Source organism: Trachinotus anak, unplaced genomic scaffold (genome assembly GCF_046630095.1).
Source record: "Trachinotus anak isolate AG129_WGS33_773 ecotype Australia unplaced genomic scaffold, CSIRO_AGI_Tana_v1 ptg000001l, whole genome shotgun sequence".
In the NCBI taxonomy this organism is placed as follows: Eukaryota; Metazoa; Chordata; class Actinopteri; order Carangiformes; family Carangidae; genus Trachinotus; species Trachinotus anak.
In genome coordinates this window covers 15,346,626-15,360,416 of record NW_027273852.1, presented here as the reverse complement: position 1 = coordinate 15,360,416, position 13,791 = coordinate 15,346,626, and the positions used below count along the sequence as shown (strand labels likewise).

Sequence of the window (13,791 nt, the reverse complement as noted above, 5' to 3'; positions counted from 1 at the left end):
GTATGCGGTGAGATTGCATGTAAAGCTTCTCGGCAAGCTGAAAAAGCCACGCAGCGCGCTGTTTTGTCCGTGGGACAGCAGCGACCGCACCAAAGCCCGACACCGATGCCAATAGCAATAGGAGAATGTCTAGCGCACGCTTTTCCCAGAAAGACAGCACGAAATCACAGAGTAGAGCACGCAGTTTTTCCATTATCTCAAAAGGCCACGCCCACTTCCATCATCAGTATCACGGGGGAGCGTCTTCAGTGAACGCACAGCTTCACAGCGTACGGGTAACGCTGCCACGTTCTGGACAAACTGCAAAAGTAACCTCCGAGCTCAAAGTCAAGACAATCCCACGTCACCTTCAGCTGGAAACCAGCACAACGCGCAGCATGTGGCCATCTTGAAAGGCTGTGGTTTTCCTTCAACATAATAATCAGGGGAGAGCGCGAACGCAGTCCCCCACTACCAGAAATTATGCAGTCGAGATTCCCACATTTGGGGAATTCGCAGGGGTCAGCACAACCGGAGTGCAATGGCTGAGCCTCGCCCTGGGTGAACCACCTTCTTGATCATGGTATCTCCCCTGCCAGGTAAGTATGAGTTGGAAGTGTCAGAGACAGGGGGCTCATTCCCAGGCACGGCGCCCTGGGTGACGGTGCTTAAAACGCATAATCCCAGAGTTCAGTGCCTTTAGCGTCAACTCAACTTTGACGCTGCACAAGTTGCAGGAAAAGTTGCAGACACTGCTGCAGTGTGGTATGTGGTACACATTTGTTTTGTTCCCTCGCTCACTTGTTCTGGCAAAACAAAGTAAGTAAACACTGCTGCAGTGTGGTATGCGGTAAGATTGCATGTAAAGCTACTCGGCAAGCTGAAAAAGCCACGCAGCGCGCTGTTTTGTCCGTGGGACAGCAGCGACCGCACCAAAGCCCGACACCGATGCCAATAGCAATAGGAGAATGTCTAGCGCACGCTTTTCCCAGAAAGACAGCACGAAATCACAGAGTAGAGCACGCAGTTTTTCCATCATCTCAAAAGGCCACGCCCACTTCCATCATCAGTATCACGGGGGAGCGTCTTCAGTGAACGCACAGCTTCACAGCGTACGGGAAACGCTGCCACGTTCTGGACAAACTGCAAAAGTAACCTCCGAGCTCAAAGTCAAGACAATCCCACGTCACCTTCAGCTGGAAACCAGCACAACGCGCAGCATGTGGCCATCTTGAAAGGCTGTGGTTTTCCTTCAACATAATAATCAGGGGAGAGCGCGAACGCAGTCTCCCACTACCAGGAATTATGCAGTCGAGATTCCCACATTTGGGGAATTCGCAGGGGTCAGCACAACCGGAGTGCAATGGCTGAGCCTCGCCCTGGGTGAACCACCTTCTTGATCATGGTATCTCCCCTGCCAGGTAAGTATGAGTTGGAAGTGTCAGAGACAGGGGGCTCATTCCCAGGCACGGCGCCCTGGGTGACGGTGCTTAAAACGCATAATCCCAGAGTTCAGTGCCTTTAGCGTCAACTCAACTTTGACGCTGCACAAGTTGCAGGAAAAGTTGCAGACACTGCTGCAGTGTGGTATGTGGTACACATTTGTTTTGTTCCCTCGCTCACTTGTTCTGGCAAAACAAAGTAAGTAAACACTGCTGCAGTGTGGTATGCGGTAAGATTGCATGTAAAGCTACTCGGCAAGCTGAAAAAGCCACGCAGCGCGCTGTTTTGTCCGTGGGACAGCAGCGACCGCACCAAAGCCCGACACTGATGCCAATAGCAATAGGAGAATGTCTAGCGCACGCTTTTCCCAGAAAGACAGCACGAAATCACAGAGTAGAGCACGCAGTTTTTCCATCATCTCAAAAGGCCACGCCCACTTCCATCATCAGTATCACGGGGGAGCGTCTTCAGTGAACGCACAGCTTCACAGCGTACGGGAAACGCTGCCACGTTCTGGACAAACTGCAAAAGTAACCTCCGAGCTCAAAGTCAAGACAATCCCACGTCACCTTCAGCTGGAAACCAGCACAACGCGCAGCATGTGGCCATCTTGAAAGGCTGTGGTTTTCCTTCAACATAATAATCAGGGGAGAGCGCGAACGCAGTCCCCCACTACCAGAAATTATGCAGTCGAGATTCCCACATTTGGGGAATTCGCAGGGGTCAGCACAACCGGAGTGCAATGGCTGAGCCTCGCCCTGGGTGAACCACCTTCTTGATCATGGTATCTCCCCTGCCAGGTAAGTATGAGTTGGAAGTGTCAGAGACAGGGGGCTCATTCCCAGGCACGGCGCCCTGGGTGACGGTGCTTAAAACGCATAATCCCAGAGTTCAGTGCCTTTAGCGTCAACTCAACTTTGACGCTGCACAAGTTGCAGGAAAAGTTGCAGACACTGCTGCAGTGTGGTATGTGGTACACATTTGTTTTGTTCCCTCGCTCACTTGTTCTGGCAAAACAAAGTAAGTAAACACTGCTGCAGTGTGGTATGCGGTAAGATTGCATGTAAAGCTACTCGGCAAGCTGAAAAAGCCACGCAGCGCGCTGTTTTGTCCGTGGGACAGCAGCGACCGCACCAAAGCCCGACACCGATGCCAATAGCAATAGGAGAATGTCTAGCGCACGCTTTTCCCAGAAAGACAGCACGAAATCACAGAGTAGAGCACGCAGTTTTTCCATCATCTCAAAAGGCCACGCCCACTTCCATCATCAGTATCACGGGGGAGCGTCTTCAGTGAACGCACAGCTTCACAGCGTACGGGAAACGCTGCCACGTTCTGGACAAACTGCAAAAGTAACCTCCGAGCTCAAAGTCAAGACAATCCCACGTCACCTTCAGCTGGAAACCAGCACAACGCGCAGCATGTGGCCATCTTGAAAGGCTGTGGTTTTCCTTCAACATAATAATCAGGGGAGAGCGCGAACGCAGTCCCCCACTACCAGAAATTATGCAGTCGAGATTCCCACATTTGGGGAATTCGCAGGGGTCAGCACAACCGGAGTGCAATGGCTGAGCCTCGCCCTGGGTGAACCACCTTCTTGATCATGGTATCTCCCCTGCCAGGTAAGTATGAGTTGGAAGTGTCAGAGACAGGGGGCTCATTCCCAGGCACGGCGCCCTGGGTGACGGTGCTTAAAACGCATAATCCCAGAGTTCAGTGCCTTTAGCGTCAACTCAACTTTGACGCTGCACAAGTTGCAGGAAAAGTTGCAGACACTGCTGCAGTGTGGTATGTGGTACACATTTGTTTTGTTCCCTCGCTCACTTGTTCTGGCAAAACAAAGTAAGTAAACACTGCTGCAGTGTGGTATGCGGTAAGATTGCATGTAAAGCTACTCGGCAAGCTGAAAAAGCCACGCAGCGCGCTGTTTTGTCCGTGGGACAGCAGCGACCGCACCAAAGCCCGACACCGATGCCAATAGCAATAGGAGAATGTCTAGCGCACGCTTTTCCCAGAAAGACAGCACGAAATCACAGAGTAGAGCATGCAGTTTTTCCATTATCTCAAAAGGCCACGCCCACTTCCATCATCAGTATCACGGGGGAGCGTCTTCAGTGAACGCACAGCTTCACAGCGTACGGGAAACGCTGCCACGTTCTGGACAAACTGCAAAAGTAACCTCCGAGCTCAAAGTCAAGACAATCCCACGTCACCTTCAGCTGGAAACCAGCACAACGCGCAGCATGTGGCCATCTTGAAAGGCTGTGGTTTTCCTTCAACATAATAATCAGGGGAGAGCGCGAACGCAGTCCCCCACTACCAGAAATTATGCAGTCGAGATTCCCACATTTGGGGAATTCGCAGGGGTCAGCACAACCGGAGTGCAATGGCTGAGCCTCGCCCTGGGTGAACCACCTTCTTGATCATGGTATCTCCCCTGCCAGGTAAGTATGAGTTGGAAGTGTCAGAGACAGGGGGCTCATTCCCAGGCACGGCGCCCTGGGTGACGGTGCTTAAAACGCATAATCCCAGAGTTCAGTGCCTTTAGCGTCAACTCAACTTTGACGCTGCACAAGTTGCAGGAAAAGTTGCAGACACTGCTGCAGTGTGGTATGTGGTACACATTTGTTTTGTTCCCTCGCTCACTTGTTCTGGCAAAACAAAGTAAGTAAACACTGCTGCAGTGTGGTATGCGGTAAGATTGCATGTAAAGCTACTCGGCAAGCTGAAAAAGCCACGCAGCGCGCTGTTTTGTCCGTGGGACAGCAGCGACCGCACCAAAGCCCGACACCGATGCCAATAGCAATAGGAGAATGTCTAGCGCACGCTTTTCCCAGAAAGACAGCACGAAATCACAGAGTAGAGCACGCAGTTTTTCCATCATCTCAAAAGGCCACGCCCACTTCCATCATCAGTATCACGGGGGAGCGTCTTCAGTGAACGCACAGCTTCACAGCGTACGGGAAACGCTGCCACGTTCTGGACAAACTGCAAAAGTAACCTCCGAGCTCAAAGTCAAGACAATCCCACGTCACCTTCAGCTGGAAACCAGCACAACGCGCAGCATGTGGCCATCTTGAAAGGCTGTGGTTTTCCTTCAACATAATAATCAGGGGAGAGCGCGAACGCAGTCCCCCACTACCAGAAATTATGCAGTCGAGATTCCCACATTTGGGGAATTCGCAGGGGTCAGCACAACCGGAGTGCAATGGCTGAGCCTCGCCCTGGGTGAACCACCTTCTTGATCATGGTATCTCCCCTGCCAGGTAAGTATGAGTTGGAAGTGTCAGAGACAGGGGGCTCATTCCCAGGCACGGCGCCCTGGGTGACGGTGCTTAAAACGCATAATCCCAGAGTTCAGTGCCTTTAGCGTCAACTCAACTTTGACGCTGCACAAGTTGCAGGAAAAGTTGCAGACACTGCTGCAGTGTGGTATGTGGTACACATTTGTTTTGTTCCCTCGCTCACTTGTTCTGGCAAAACAAAGTAAGTAAACACTGCTGCAGTGTGGTATGCGGTAAGATTGCATGTAAAGCTACTCGGCAAGCTGAAAAAGCCACGCAGCGCGCTGTTTTGTCCGTGGGACAGCAGCGACCGCACCAAAGCCCGACACTGATGCCAATAGCAATAGGAGAATGTCTAGCGCACGCTTTTCCCAGAAAGACAGCACGAAATCACAGAGTAGAGCACGCAGTTTTTCCATCATCTCAAAAGGCCACGCCCACTTCCATCATCAGTATCACGGGGGAGCGTCTTCAGTGAACGCACAGCTTCACAGCGTACGGGAAACGCTGCCACGTTCTGGACAAACTGCAAAAGTAACCTCCGAGCTCAAAGTCAAGACAATCCCACGTCACCTTCAGCTGGAAACCAGCACAACGCGCAGCATGTGGCCATCTTGAAAGGCTGTGGTTTTCCTTCAACATAATAATCAGGGGAGAGCGCGAACGCAGTCCCCCACTACCAGAAATTATGCAGTCGAGATTCCCACATTTGGGGAATTCGCAGGGGTCAGCACAACCGGAGTGCAATGGCTGAGCCTCGCCCTGGGTGAACCACTTTTCACTTTTTATAAATCTTTATTTTTCAGTCAAACAAGGGGTAAACAGTCATTATGTGTCTCTTTCCACAAAACATCCAAATTCAATATCACTTACAATCAACAAGGATCACAATTACACTTCACTCAAAACATATTACATTCAACATAACATCCAATTAGTTAATCCACACCAACACTTTCTTAAAAACCTTCCATCAAATTAATTGGACTTTTTTCCATTTTCCACTTCATTTTAATTTCTTGGTCGCTGTATTTACCTCTATCCCTAAGTATGTAATCCTTAACCCTCGTAATTCCAGCCTTTACCACTTTGTCAGGCGAAATACAAAACATTTTAAAGGCAACCAGGTTTCTACATTTCCAAATTCCCTCTTTGACACAGTTGATTACTGCCCACCATCTTTCATTCCCATTGTTATTTTCTCCAAGGTTCCCGTGTATCACATCACTTTCTTTAGGTGCTCTAAAAAGGTCAGACAACCAAGGTTTAACAATTTCCCACACAGACTTTGAGATGGAACATGTCCAAAACCGGTGAGCCACATCTTCATCTTGAATGCAGTCTCTTATTGGACATTTAGCATTGCGTGTGCAACGCCTTCTTTTCAAAAAGGCTCTTGTAGGGACACAACCTTGGACTATCTTCCATGCCAAGTCTTTATGTTCATTGAACAAAAAAGGAGAGTTTACATTCTTCCACACTCGAATGCATTGGTTTTCAGTCAAAATTCCTACCGGCACAAGACTATAGGTCCGCGGTGACAGACTTCTCTCTACCTCAGATCTATTAATTTTAACCATGGACTTATCACATTTAATTTTTTTGAATAGGGTTAGTGCAGTCTTATATACAGCAGGTCTACTTTCAGCATGTGGCAGGCAAAACGAGACCCTCTTGCCTATCCCTCTGATCATAGTATAACCCACCCAGAACTTAGCAAAATGGAACCAAAGACTAGCATTACTCTCACTGAGAACTGCATTCACAATTGGTGTTAAAAACAGGGCATCCAGTTTGACTCTCACCTCAGGCACAGCTTTTCCCCCTTTAGCTAGAGGTTTATACATGATGTCTCTTTTTACATATTCCTGCTGCGAGCCCCAAATAAATTGAAACATGATACGTTTCAAGGTATTGAGAAATGTTTTGGGTGCTGGCAGTGTGGCTGCCAGAAAGTTCAAGGAGGCCAAAACCTCAGCCTTAATGACTAGTACCTTTCCAGTGAACGTCAAGTCTCTCTCTTCCCATTGCAACAATTTCCCTTTTATAGCTGAGAGTCTTAATTCCCAGTTTTTGTTTTCCATACCTTTCCCAATTTCAACTCCCAATATTTTTATCCTTTCTCTTTTTTCCACCAAACCCATGTCATATTTTGTTCCTTGCCAATTAAGGTAGAGAACTTCACTCTTGGTCCTATTCAATCTGGCTCTGGATGCAAGAGAAAATGACTCACACCACTGGAGTGCTTTAAAAAAAGAATTATTGCTGGAACAAAGGATAGTCAAATCATCCATGTATAAAGACATTTTGGCCTCCTTTCCACTACTGCCAGGCACAGGGAGGCCCCGAATATCGGTGTCCTGCCTAATCGCACAGGCCAAGGGCTCCATGGCTAAGACAAATAGGCTAACCGATAATGGGCAACCTTGTCTAACCCCTGAATGAATCTTAATAGGTTCAGTGAAGTGGCCATTTATATTGACCCTACTAAAGCAATCAGTATACAATAAATTAATCCATGCCTTCAACTGTGGGCCAAAACCAAACCTCAACAATACTTCCTTTAGATACTCATGGCTTATTCTATCAAAAGCCTTTTCTAAATCTAAACCAGCAATACATAAAGGAATCTTGCGGTCTATGGCATATAAGTAAGAGTCTCTAATTAGGGCAAGGCTATCACACATAGAGCGCCCTGGAACCACACAGGTCTGCTCTACTCCAACCAGCTCCTTTATCACCTCTTGAATACGTAGAAAAAGTGCTTTAGCCAAAATCTTACGGTCCACACCAAGTAAAGTAAGAGGGCGCCAGTTCTTAATATCTTTTTTATCTCCTTTTTTAAATAGGAGGGAAATGATGCCCTCCTTTAGGGATGGTGGTAATGACCCCAAGGCAAGGCTCTCATTATACATCTCCAAGAGGGGGGCCTTTAACTCTGTCCAAAAGGTGGTATAAAATTCTTTTGGCAACCCATCGGCTCCTGGAGCCTTGCTGTTTTGCATACTTTCAACCGCTTTAGTAAGTTCAATCAAAGATAACGCACTGTCAAGTTTTCCTCCACAATCATCAACATTATTTTCCAGTTTGGACAAGAGATTTCCTAATGCTACCTGATCCAAGTCCTCCCTTCTGTAAAGATCTAAATAAAATGAGTGTACACAGGTAAGAATCTCTTGTATTTCATTTTTGTCATTCCCCTCTTTATCCTTTAATACTTCTATAAAGTTCTTAGGCTTGGCTAACTTTCTAAAAAAATATCTTGAGCATTTTTCATTATTCTCCATATGGTGGACTCTGCTACGTATTAGTAGCCCATGACTGGCTTCTGCCGAGAGACATAACATCTCTCTCTTCAGTTTTGCTATATCCTTGGCTACATTGAAACCGGCGTGAGCCATTGTGTAGTACCTCTGTAGCCTTGCCTGGTGTTTTTGTAACTTCATACGTCTCAATTTAGCTGTTCTTTTACCCACGTTGATGAAAAAGTTTTTTGTTCTAATCTTGACATCTTCCCACCATTCTCCCACCGAATTAAATAAAGGTTTAAGAGAGAGCCAGTGGTTGAGTTTTACCTTAAAGTTGCTAACCACCTTTGCGTCCTGCAATAAAGATGTATTCAGTTTCCACAAACCTCTGCCTTTCATAGTATTTCCCTTCAACAAAAGAGAACATCCAACTTTGGCATGGTCGGAGAAGAACACTGGGGTAGTTGCTGCTTCGGCTACCTGCAACCCCCTAGATACCAGCAGAAAGTCTATTCTTGAATGGGTTCTGCCGTTGGACCATGTGTACCCAGGGAGACAGGGATTTTTGACACGATATGTGTCTGTCAGTCTGAAGTCTTTTATCATATTTTTTAAGACTTCCGTACTAGAGTCTAACTTCACTATAGAGGTAGTTCGCTTGTCTCTTTTGTCCAGCAAGCAGTTGAAGTCACCTCCCAAAACAACTTCATTACTGCACAACAAAAGGGGCTGTACTGCTTTTAATGCCTCTAACCTTTCTTGAAGGTCAACTGGGAGATACACGTTAATTACTCTTATGTTAATATGATGCCATGTGACATCCACACACAGAATTCTCCCGTCTATTACCCGTTGAACCCTCTGAATGTTGAAATTTTGACCTCTAAATAATACTGCAACCCCTGAAGATCTATTTTTATTATCACCCGACCATACTGATTGGCCATGGCTCCATCTGTCCTCAAAGACCCTGTAACTCTGCTTATAGGATAAATTACATTCTTGAAGCAGGAAGATGTCGTTACCTTCAGAATGCAAAAAATTGAAAGCTGACATACATTTAACAGGGTCGTTTAATCCTCTTGTATTGAGGGATGCTATGGAGAGAATCACCATTAAAGGGTAGTTTAAAAGGGGTCAGCGGATCAATTCAGTCATATGTGGAACATTAGTTTTTTTTTTCTTTGTTTCTTTTCTTTTTCTTAGGTTTAGCAGCTTTATCTTTTTGAGGCATGTCTTTAATCTGTGTAGCAGAGGAAAAGGCAACAACATCATCATGCTCTAAAAAAGGGTTTGCTATAGGGGAGGAACCAGGCCAATTAGACTGGAGGTAACCAGAGGAAGGTAAGGGGGAAGCTTCACCTGAAGTGGGTGACTCATTGGGGCGTTTTCTAGATGGAGAACCCACCACATCTGGTCCCTGGAAGGTGTCAGTGAGCTCAAGCAAGGAAGCTGATGAAGGTTGAGAGACTTCACTTGCTTGTTTGATAAAGGTTTGAAGACTGGGGTCTGATGCTGATGCCATGTTGTTTCCATATATCAATGGCGGTTGTTGGCTACTCCCTGCTTGGCAGGTAGATGGGTTGGATAGCAAGTGGGTGGCGATACTCGGGACTGAGGTTGAGGAAAAAAACCCTCCCAAGAGATGATCTGTCGCTAGTTCTTCCTTACCAGGAACCAGATGGAGAGGGATGCCAGCTAAAATATTATCCAGGAGGCTCCCTGTTTCCTGGAGTGTCATCGATGTCATCTTCCTCCCGAAGTGCTGCCTCGGGAGAGGGTCCGCTCCACACAGGGCTGGTACCGGTGCCGAAGGAGGAGCAGAAAGAGGGGCAGACATCTCCTCATCCTCTTCGGAACACTCTGCACTCCAGTCCCGGACCGACTCCCCATCCTGCACCCCCCCTTCCAAGTCCAATTCAGACTCCTCCCTTGGTTGCTGAATTGTTCTGAGCAAAGGCTGCTGTACAGGGTTTATATTTGGAATGAGCATTTGATTATTGTCTGGTTCTTCACCCGTATGTTCCTGGCTTGGGGGGGGCATTGTTCGGACTGTGGGTAATTTCACCCGATTGGAATAGGCTTGTGGACAGTCTCTGAAGCGATGATTGGCTGAGGAGCAAAGGTTACATTTAACTGGCATATGGCATTGTGCTGTTATATGGTCAGATGATTTACAGTTCTTGCAGATGATCTTTGTACATGCTGCAGCCAGGTGTCCTAGGCTGCCACATTTCCTGCATTCCTTGGGCTGACCAGGGTAGAAGACAGACCCTCTGAAGGCTCCTAACTGGATGGTACTTGGAAGATGTTGCAAGATACCATCCTGCCTTAACAGACACACTTGAAATCGTCGGGCTCCTGTCTTAATTCCATCAATGTCCATTACTTCAGTGGCATGAATCACTTCACAATACCTTGCCATCCAAGTCCAGACATCTTGATTTCTTACTTTCTCTGACAAAATAACAACATGTACTGTTTTTAAGTCTCTCTCTGCCAAGGGCGTCATGGCAATCTTACTAAAAACCGCTGATGACTTTTTCTTATTACCAAAACTGTCCAGGCAACTTTCAAGATGTTGCATCGTGGTAAATATCACTTCGAAAACCTTCTTCCCAGGATAAGCAAAGATATACTCCAGCTGATTGGTAGAACAACCAAGCTCTTTTTGCAGTATCTGTCGACTAAACTGCAAACGATCCATCTGTAGTTCCTCCAGAAGTTGAAAACGGAGAGCTTTCCTTCGGGTTGACTGAGAGTGTGCTGAAGCCATGCTGACTACCTGCACAACTTCGAAACCTGCTTGAAGCAGGGATCCTCCACCTGACTGTATTGCGTCCCATACACCGCTCGACCACAATACAAGCACAATCACTTACTGGAAAGGGGTGAACCACCTTCTTGATCATGGTATCTCCCCTGCCAGGTAAGTATGAGTTGGAAGTGTCAGAGACAGGGGGCTCATTCCCAGGCACGGCGCCCTGGGTGACGGTGCTTAAAACGCATAATCCCAGAGTTCAGTGCCTTTAGCGTCAACTCAACTTTGAGGTTGCACAAGTTGCAGGAAAAGTTGCAAACACTGCTGCAGTGTGGTATGTGGTACACATTTGTTTTGTTCCCTCGCTCACTTGTTCTGGCAAAACAAAGTAAGTAAACACTGCTGCAGTGTGGTATGCGGTAAGATTGCATGTAAAGCTACTCGGCAAGCTGAAAAAGCCACGCAGCGCGCTGTTTTGTCCGTGGGACAGCAGCGACCGCACCAAAGCCCGACACCGATGCCAATAGCAATAGGAGAATGTCTAGCGCACGCTTTTCCCAGAAAGACAGCACGAAATCACAGAGTAGAGCACGCAGTTTTTCCATCATCTCAAAAGGCCACGCCCACTTCCATCATCAGTATCACGGGGGAGCGTCTTCAGTGAACGCACAGCTTCACAGCGTACGGGAAACGCTGCCACGTTCTGGACAAACTGCAAAAGTAACCTCCGAGCTCAAAGTCAAGACAATCCCACGTCACCTTCAGCTGGAAACCAGCACAACGCGCAGCATGTGGCCATCTTGAAAGGCTGTGGTTTTCCTTCAACATAATAATCAGGGGAGAGCGCGAACGCAGTCCCCCACTACCAGGAATTATGCAGTCGAGATTCCCACATTTGGGGAATTCGCAGGGGTCAGCACAACCGGAGTGCAATGGCTGAGCCTCGCCCTGGGTGAACCACCTTCTTGATCATGGTATCTCCCCTGCCAGGTAAGTATGAGTTGGAAGTGTCAGAGACAGGGGGCTCATTCCCAGGCACGGCGCCCTGGGTGACGGTGCTTAAAACGCATAATCCCAGAGTTCAGTGCCTTTAGCGTCAACTCAACTTTGACGCTGCACAAGTTGCAGGAAAAGTTGCAGACACTGCTGCAGTGTGGTATGTGGTACACATTTGTTTTGTTCCCTCGCTCACTTGTTCTGGCAAAACAAAGTAAGTAAACACTGCTGCAGTGTGGTATGCGGTGAGATTGCATGTAAAGCTACTCGGCAAGCTGAAAAAGCCACGCAGCGCGCTGTTTTGTCCGTGGGACAGCAGCGACCGCACCAAAGCCCGACACTGATGCCAATAGCAATAGGAGAATGTCTAGCGCACGCTTTTCCCAGAAAGACAGCACGAAATCACAGAGTAGAGCACGCAGTTTTTCCATCATCTCAAAAGGCCACGCCCACTTCCATCATCAGTATCACGGGGGAGCGTCTTCAGTGAACGCACAGCTTCACAGCGTACGGGAAACGCTGCCACGTTCTGGACAAACTGCAAAAGTAACCTCCGAGCTCAAAGTCAAGACAATCCCACGTCACCTTCAGCTGGAAACCAGCACAACGCGCAGCATGTGGCCATCTTGAAAGGCTGTGGTTTTCCTTCAACATAATAATCAGGGGAGAGCGCGAACGCAGTCCCCCACTACCAGAAATTATGCAGTCGAGATTCCCACATTTGGGGAATTCGCAGGGGTCAGCACAACCGGAGTGCAATGGCTGAGCCTCGCCCTGGGTGAACCACCTTCTTGATCATGGTATCTCCCCTGCCAGGTAAGTATGAGTTGGAAGTGTCAGAGACAGGGGGCTCATTCCCAGGCACGGCGCCCTGGGTGACGGTGCTTAAAACGCATAATCCCAGAGTTCAGTGCCTTTAGCGTCAACTCAACTTTGACGCTGCACAAGTTGCAGGAAAAGTTGCAGACACTGCTGCAGTGTGGTATGTGGTACACATTTGTTTTGTTCCCTCGCTCACTTGTTCTGGCAAAACAAAGTAAGTAAACACTGCTGCAGTGTGGTATGCGGTAAGATTGCATGTAAAGCTACTCGGCAAGCTGAAAAAGCCACGCAGCGCGCTGTTTTGTCCGTGGGACAGCAGCGACCGCACCAAAGCCCGACACCGATGCCAATAGCAATAGGAGAATGTCTAGCGCACGCTTTTCCCAGAAAGACAGCACGAAATCACAGAGTAGAGCACGCAGTTTTTCCATCATCTCAAAAGGCCACGCCCACTTCCATCATCAGTATCACGGGGGAGCGTCTTCAGTGAACGCACAGCTTCACAGCGTACGGGAAACGCTGCCACGTTCTGGACAAACTGCAAAAGTAACCTCCGAGCTCAAAGTCAAGACAATCCCACGTCACCTTCAGCTGGAAACCAGCACAACGCGCAGCATGTGGCCATCTTGAAAGGCTGTGGTTTTCCTTCAACATAATAATCAGGGGAGAGCGCGAACGCAGTCCCCCACTACCAGAAATTATGCAGTCGAGATTCCCACATTTGGGGAATTCGCAGGGGTCAGCACAACCGGAGTGCAATGGCTGAGCCTCGCCCTGGGTGAACCACCTTCTTGATCATGGTATCTCCCCTGCCAGGTAAGTATGAGTTGGAAGTGTCAGAGACAGGGGGCTCATTCCCAGGCACGGCGCCCTGGGTGACGGTGCTTAAAACGCATAATCCCAGAGTTCAGTGCCTTTAGCGTCAACTCAACTTTGACGCTGCACAAGTTGCAGGAAAAGTTGCAGACACTGCTGCAGTGTGGTATGTGGTACACATTTGTTTTGTTCCCTCGCTCACTTGTTCTGGCAAAACAAAGTAAGTAAACACTGCTGCAGTGTGGTATGCGGTAAGATTGCATGTAAAGCTACTCGGCAAGCTGAAAAAGCCACGCAGCGCGCTGTTTTGTCCGTGGGACAGCAGCGACCGCACCAAAGCCCGACACCGATGCCAATAGCAATAGGAGAATGTCTAGCGCACGCTTTTCCCAGAAAGACAGCACGAAATCACAGAGTAGAGCATGCAGTTTTTCCATTATCT

At 48.1% G+C, this 13,791-nt stretch overlaps 9 non-coding genes and 1 pseudogene across 9 annotated transcripts; all 10 read right to left on the bottom strand.

Annotated features, from left to right (window-relative positions):
• Nucleotides 1-422: 422 nt before the first annotated feature.
• LOC139625995 (U1 spliceosomal RNA) lies at nucleotides 423-586 on the bottom strand. Its single transcript, XR_011692065.1, has one exon. It is a non-coding gene; the product is annotated as a U1 spliceosomal RNA (small nuclear RNA).
• Nucleotides 587-1,244: 658 nt separating this feature from the next.
• Nucleotides 1,245-1,408, bottom strand: LOC139626731 (U1 spliceosomal RNA). The gene has a single exon (XR_011692397.1). It is a non-coding gene; the product is annotated as a U1 spliceosomal RNA (small nuclear RNA).
• Nucleotides 1,409-2,066: 658 nt separating this feature from the next.
• On the bottom strand, nucleotides 2,067-2,230 carry LOC139625990 (U1 spliceosomal RNA). Its single transcript, XR_011692063.1, has one exon. It is a non-coding gene; the product is annotated as a U1 spliceosomal RNA (small nuclear RNA).
• Nucleotides 2,231-2,888: 658 nt separating this feature from the next.
• LOC139625988 (U1 spliceosomal RNA) lies at nucleotides 2,889-3,052 on the bottom strand. Its single transcript, XR_011692062.1, has one exon. It is a non-coding gene; the product is annotated as a U1 spliceosomal RNA (small nuclear RNA).
• Nucleotides 3,053-3,710: 658 nt separating this feature from the next.
• LOC139625976 (U1 spliceosomal RNA) lies at nucleotides 3,711-3,874 on the bottom strand. Its single transcript, XR_011692059.1, has one exon. It is a non-coding gene; the product is annotated as a U1 spliceosomal RNA (small nuclear RNA).
• A 658-nt stretch (nucleotides 3,875-4,532) lies between these two features.
• Nucleotides 4,533-4,696, bottom strand: LOC139625970 (U1 spliceosomal RNA). Its single transcript, XR_011692055.1, has one exon. It is a non-coding gene; the product is annotated as a U1 spliceosomal RNA (small nuclear RNA).
• Nucleotides 4,697-5,354: 658 nt separating this feature from the next.
• Nucleotides 5,355-5,501, bottom strand: LOC139626783 (U1 spliceosomal RNA; annotated as a pseudogene).
• A 6,048-nt stretch (nucleotides 5,502-11,549) lies between these two features.
• Nucleotides 11,550-11,713, bottom strand: LOC139626548 (U1 spliceosomal RNA). The gene has a single exon (XR_011692335.1). It is a non-coding gene; the product is annotated as a U1 spliceosomal RNA (small nuclear RNA).
• Nucleotides 11,714-12,371: 658 nt separating this feature from the next.
• LOC139625965 (U1 spliceosomal RNA) lies at nucleotides 12,372-12,535 on the bottom strand. Its single transcript, XR_011692054.1, has one exon. It is a non-coding gene; the product is annotated as a U1 spliceosomal RNA (small nuclear RNA).
• A 658-nt stretch (nucleotides 12,536-13,193) lies between these two features.
• Nucleotides 13,194-13,357, bottom strand: LOC139625959 (U1 spliceosomal RNA). The gene has a single exon (XR_011692052.1). It is a non-coding gene; the product is annotated as a U1 spliceosomal RNA (small nuclear RNA).
• Between the last annotated feature and the right edge of the window lie 434 nt (nucleotides 13,358-13,791).